This window comes from Seriola lalandi, unplaced genomic scaffold (genome assembly GCF_002814215.2).
Source record: "Seriola lalandi dorsalis isolate HSWRI2012SDOR001 ecotype SW California unplaced genomic scaffold, Sedor1 jcf7180002054549, whole genome shotgun sequence".
NCBI classification, from domain to species: domain Eukaryota; kingdom Metazoa; phylum Chordata; class Actinopteri; order Carangiformes; family Carangidae; genus Seriola; species Seriola lalandi.
The window spans coordinates 267463-274571 of record NW_019525102.1 but is presented as its reverse complement, the minus strand read 5'-3'; positions in this window follow the sequence as shown (position 1 = coordinate 274571).

The window sequence follows — 7109 nt, the reverse complement described above, 5'->3', positions numbered from 1 at the left end:
TGTCATGTTGTTTACTGCTGTTGTTGTCATGTTGTTTACTGCAGTTGTTGTCATGTTGTTTACTGCAGTTGTTATTATGTTGTTTCCTGCTGTTGTCGTCATATTTGGTGCTGCAGTTGTAGTCATGTTGTTTCCCACAGTTGTTGTTATGTTGTTTCCTGCAGTTGTTGTCATGTTGTTAACTGCAGTTGTTGTTATGTTGTTTCCTACAGTTGTGGTCATGTTGTTTCCTGCAGTTGTTGTCACGTTGGTTACTGCAGTTGTTGTAATGTTTCCTGCTGTTGACGTCATGTTTGGTGCTGCTGTTGTTGTCATATTGTTTCCTGTAGTTGTTGTCAAGTTTCCTGCAGTTGTTGTCATGTTGTTTACCGCCATTGTTGTCATGTTGTTTCTTGCAGTTGTTGTCACGTTGTTTCCTGCAGTTGATGTCACGTTGGTTACTGCAGTTGTTGTTATATTGTTTCCTGCTGTTGTCGTCATGTTTGGTGCTGCAGTTGTTGTCATGTTGTTTCCTGCAGTTGTTGTCATGTTGTTTACTGCAGTTGTTGTCATGTTGTTACTGCAGTTGTTGTTATGTTGTTCCTGCAGTTGTTGTCATGTTGTTCCTGCAGTTGTTGTCATGTTGTTTACCGCCATTGTTGTCATGTTGGTTACTGCAGTTGTTGTAACGTTTCCTGCTGTTGACGTCATGTTGTTTACTGCAGTTGTTGTCATGTTTGGTGCTGCAGTTGTTGTCATGTTGTTTCCTGCAGTTGTTGTCATGTTGTTTACTGCTGTTGTTGTCATGTTGTTTCCTACAGTTGTTGTCATGTTGTTTCCTGCAGTTGTTGTCACGTTGGTTACTGCAGTTGTTGTTATATTGTTTCCTGCAGTTGTTGTCATGTTGTTTCCTGCAGTTGTTGTCATGTTGTTTCCTGCAGTTGTTGTCATGTTGTTACTGCAGTTGTTGTTATGTTGTTTCCTACAGTTGTTGTCATGTTGTTTCCTGCAGTTGTTGTCACGTTGGTTCCTGTTGTTGTTGTCACATTGTTTACTGCAGTTTTTGTCATGTTGGTTACTGCATTTGTTTTCATGATGTTTCCTGCAGTTGTTGTCATGCTGTTTCCTGCAGTTGTGGTCATGTTGTTCCCTGCTGTTGTACTATTTTTAGCATAAGTGTTCTTAAACATGAAGGAAAGCGTCACAAAGAGGGCGGTGAAGAGCAATGTCTTGTCCATGCCTAGAATAGGCAGGGTAAGATTTAAAATAAATAAATAAACTGATAAACCTGTTCCACTGCATACTCCAAATAACAGAAAAACAATAAAGATAACATTTTGCATTGTAGATTTTGACAATTTCCATTTTGTAAACAAGTAAAACTCATGAATTGAGTAAAAAGAAAGGGAGAGGGAGCAGGGAACACTTGCAGGTCTTAGTGGGATTGCTGAAAAAACCGATGTTGTCAGGTCAAATAATTCTGTTTTTTGTTATCATTTTTCTTCCACTCACTTTTTTGACCAAACATCAAAACTTGTGTCTCAATTTGAACATTCCGGGAATTACTATTCTCAGCAATATGTCTCATAATTTCTGAAATATTAAAGGTTTTGTTGGATTTTTTCACAATGGAAGTCAATGGAGACGGTGTTCAAATCCTTGAAAACCTTCTCCTTTTCGAACTCAAATGCTTTGGCATACTTTTATCTAGAGACTTCAACTCTAAATGGGTCCCAAGACTTTCACCTACTAAACATGTATTCAGCTTTTTGATATCCTTTAAAGTTTTTGATTTATTGTAATTTAAATTTTAAGATTTTTTCTGACATATATAAAATATGAAATCATACTTTTCTTATCCTTTACTTATGAAAAATACATTATTTATTACTATATTTTTTATTACTAATTATTATTTCAAATATTAGTTGCTGTTAATAATTCACTCAAATAACTTAAAATTGTCATTAGCATGATTTGTAGATTTAATGTGATTATTCACTTTTAGAAATTAATAGAAAAGAAAACCTTTAAGAACAAATAATTACAAATGGTAATTAATAAAGCTAAGTGGGATTTGGAGAGAAACATTCATTCCATTGATTACATGTATACCATATGGTATTCCAAGTTATTTAAAATTACATATGAACAATAATACACATAACAATGTGCCTACCTGTTGATTGTCCTGTCTTCAGTTAACAAGATGGATGAAACTGGGTTAATCAGCCAGAGGAAGGGCAGCCCTGTGTAGTTTTACTCTCAGGTGTGCTTTAGAGATAGACCGCTCTGATGTTCTTAAGATGCTCCCAGGTTAAGATAATTGACACCGGTTTACTCCGTGTCACTATCTTAAGAAGGGGGTGTGGAGAGTCAAGGCATCAGGACCAAAAACCTCTGACAACATGGATGATGTCAGGAGGGTGGAGCTTAAGGGCGTGTATGATGGAAACCACATATGAATTTTGCCATGTCATTGCATGTTTGAAGTTATTATGCCTCTGTGGTGGGGGGGCCAGAGCCGGAGGCATAACAAGGCTTTGAACTTTCACTAGAACACGAACATTCACTGGAGCCGTTTCTCAGTCTGAGTTCTTCTTTGTACTTGTGTTCTTGCAGACTGACGAACAGAGTAAATATTTGTCACCTTATGGTTAATTGTAGAATCAACACTATTCAAATGTGACTATTTAATTACTCCCATCACGCCCAAACTGACTAGGACTGGGCATGACATATGAGAACAAGTTTAACTGATACTTTTGTGCTGCCAAATTTATGTAGGAATGGTTTTCGTTTTGTTTCATGTTTTCCATTGACCTTTTGCATTACTATGGTTTTAAAAAGAAGTTACCAAGTGGTGTGATAAGTTAACCCCGTTGTTTTTTCCATCCTCCTTCTCCTGTTTTATTTCAAGATATCTGCACTTATTTCTTAAAATTTCTGAACTGAATTGTGTTACACAGAAAAGTGTTTAAAGCCTTCTGTAAGACTCAATTGTAACCCAACGTGATCAAACTGAAAAAAAATATAATATACATCCAAGAAAAGTAAATAAATAAAAATAATACATAAAATACAAAACAAAAAAACCAAACCAATCCAAATAACTAAAACCAAAAAGTTGGGGTATACCTGCATGATACTCAAATCCCTTAATAAAAAGGGGGTAGAAAAAGACAAATGATGTACGTACAGATGTTATGTACAAAATAATTGAAACACCTGTCTGTATGATGTGCAGCTCAACAGCAAAACAAACTGCAGCCTCCAAAATGACCATAAAGTTGAATCAACACAAAAACTGAACATAATAATCTTCATGAAGGGAGGAGTCCAGAGTCATAAAATATTAAACATTTGTGTGAAATTTTCATAATTGCTGTGTAAAGTCTTTAGTAATGGCTAAAAAATGTTTTGTGAGGTCACACTGACCTTCATTTTTGACCACCACAATTTATTCACTTCATCCTTGATTCCAAGTGAACGTTTGTACCAAATGTACCAAAATAAATTATCTCAAGGCGTTACTGAGATATTGCGTTGACAAGGCCAAAACTGTGTTTTGTGAGGTTGCCATGACCTTAACCTTTGACTACGAAGGTCTAATTAGTTCATCCTTGAGTCCACATGGACATTTTTGCCAAATTTGAAGAAGTTCCTTCGAGGCATTACTGAGATATCGTGTTGACGAGAATGGGACGTACGCCCGCACAGACAATCCAAAAACAATATGTCTCTGGCTCTGGCTGTCAGCAGTGCAGAGCCATAAAAATAGCCAGGTAATAAGCAGGTTTGGTTGCATAGATTCTTTCTGTGTCACACTCATTACAGTCCAAATGTTACCTGTTTCCTGTGAATTGGCAGATACACTTCTAGAAAAACTGGTGTTGTAGGGTTATGGAAGTCAAGGAAGTATCATTATTATCTTAGACATCTGGTAAGTAACCAAACCCACCCTAAAAGAGAATTTTAAGGTGGGTTTTTACATGGAAGTACCACAGACATTGTTTCACAGTGACAATTATGTGAGGGAATAGCTTTTATTTCATGTTTTTCACCAGCTGCAACCTCCAAGGCTGAAAAATTAAGCCAACATGGATTACCAAAAACTGCAACTCCTTGAATGGCCACTTGAGGCTGGCTCCAAAAGCAAGTCTATCCCCATAGACTCCCATTTTAAAATGTCCAACTTTACATTACCTATTTTTGGATTAGCCAGGAGTTTGGTGGCGTCAAGATGGCGACGGCCAGCCTTTGAGGTTGCTGCTTGGATGAACAGTCCACGACAAGTCATCCCATCTTTTGTTGCTCAACCTTTGTTTTTTTCTGGCCTTCACTTCATTGGAATAATGATGATTGAAAACCATAGACACAGGATTGTTTTTCAACATTGTTGTCTTTCATGCATGTAATTCCAATGAATATTTAATAATTAGAATTGTGATACAGCTTAAAATGTTGTTATTATTGGCCAACACTACATTAAAGCGTTAGAAAATATTAATTCTACAAGCAAACTAATAACTTCACTAAATATTTACTTACTCTTCCGCTTCGTCATTCTGGGTTGCCTCATTCCATTCATCCCATCCTAACGGACAGAAAACAAAAAATTACAACTACAAGTTTCAACTGCAATAAGCAGGGTCACCAGTAAATCAAAAAAACATGTCAATATTGAACATACCTTCTATTGCTCTCCACCATGCCAAAAGGCCTTTTTCATCCTGGAAATGAACAATTGGAATAATTCTGTATGTGCAGAATCATGTGAAACAATGTCATAAAAAAAGCACTAAAAATGAGCATACTTCTAGAGGGTCCAGGACTGTTCCTTCACTGGGCACTGGTACTTCAGCCATTTGGAGCATCAGAACTTCAACGGCCTCCTACAACAGAGACGTGCCACACACCGTTCACAATTTGTTGGACTGAATTTTTAATGAGCTGTTAGAGAATTACTAGTCTGACAATCCCACCTTACTGCCATATAACATTTGAAGCTTTTACCTTGTTACATCTTTTGTCCAAAGTTAAAGATGTAACAATTCTTTTTTTGCCATAAAACATTTCCAATGTATACACCTAATATAAAAATGTTAGTGTGCAGTTTTCTTGGCCAAAATTATCCTGTATACAACATGGAGGAAAAATCCTTTTTCTTTTTCTCTTTACCAGAAATTAAAAAAATGGTTTTATGTTTTATCACCTTCTAGAGGGATAAATGTGGGATAATTACCTAGGGTGAAATCCCATTTGTTTAGTCTACAGCAGACTCCTATGGCTTTTCCTTATTGTGATAGACTTTATAATAATAACTTAACTATTGACATTTTGTAATATTAAAGAGGAAAAAACAGGGCAACATCCAAGAACAGGTTGCGCCATACACAATCTAGTTCCACTATGAAGCTACTGCACACAGCATACGGCATACGGCTGACCTGAATCAGGAATTAAGCTCCATCCCTTTTAAACATGTCTTATTAGGATTTGGATTCCACCCATATGTGTATGAGCCACTTTTATTTTAGCCAATTTTTTGGTAAATGCACCTACATTTCTGTCCACATAGGCTATGGTGGCTATAGCAGGTAGATTATTAAAATGTAGATTTAATTTTCCATTGCGCTTAATTATTTAATCACCTAGTTACTATTGACTTGTGTTGTCATGTGGGAGATGCAATTGCCAACAGGAAATGAAGATAGATATGAGGAAATTGGCTATAAATAAAGGCTATCCTGTAACCACACACCTTTTATAAGTATGCAGCTGCCGTCACTGTCAGTATACCAGTCACAAGTCTGTGAGGCTGCAAACTGAGCCAATATGTGTAGAATGTTTATGATTACTGGGCTAAAAAATGTATTACATGCTTGATTGACTTGATTGGCGTTTTTTTTATTGTTACATTTGTATCACCATCCCTTTGTACAGCAGTAAAATCAAAAGCACAATGAATAAAGAGTCAGTCACTGTTAATAGCTGTCTTATTTTAATAGGTGATCTACGGCAAAAACGTTTGCCTAGGTTCATTTAAGGAATTGGAAAAATAAACAGAATTTGAAAAATATCATTCAAGACAGTTAGGAGATTTCCTTAATGTCTTACATGTCTCTCTATGGTGCTGTCATCTAAGCTTTCAGAACTGGAGGAGTCCTCAAGGTGAATAGCTTGATTTTCCTGATAAGACATAAGAAACGTGGGGAAAAAATAAAGAGCAGCTCTGTCTTCAAATGTAAAAAAAGATAAATTAAGTTTAGGTACCAACATCTGAACAGTTAAAAACTATTTACTCAAACAGATGTGATCAGCTCAAACTTCTTTAGTTGCTGGCAGCTTTTAGCCATTAAAAACTGGATCAGCACTGGCCCATGGGTGGGGCGCTAGTTGTGGTAAATCATAACTTAAAACATTGTTTTAATAAAGTATTAAGATTCATGTGCTAGTTTGCTAATTATCTATCAACTAACTCATCGGAATGCTCAATACAGTCACTGTTTGCAATGGGTCAGCAGCCCGTTGCTTCTGCGTTTAGTCAGCTTCCAACTAAAGTCAGTGGAAAGTTTTTAACAGCGCCTTAAGCCGGCAGCTCCGTAGCTTTATGTGGCTAATTAGCTAACAGCTAACTCACCGGGATTCTCAATACAAATGCAGCTTGAGTCGGCAGTTCTGCAGCTGACACACTGTAGTCTCTCTTTTATGTTGATGTCCTTGTTACTCTTCACTTTTTTAAAGTGGTAACCTCCCTCATCACCATCTTCTCACTATCTGATCTTGATCTGGATCTTCATCATCGTCCGCCCTCATCTCCACTATTCATCATATCTTGTCATCTTCATTATCTTAATCCTGAGAAGCAGGATGGACAGTTTTCCTAACCCTGGCTGGTGGTAGGAATTTGAGTGCAGACACAGTTGAATAACAGTGAGTGATTCAACATTACAGTAGTCCTTGCTGGTACAGACTACTTAATTTTTTTTACAGAACTCATGTTTTTTTGTTTGTTGTTTGTTGTTTTTGAGGTCCACATTCAGAATTGTGATTGCAAATGAAAGCGTGTGTTTGTTTTTGTGCATATCTTTGTTATGATTTTATTGACTTAAAGTGACTGGTGGTTT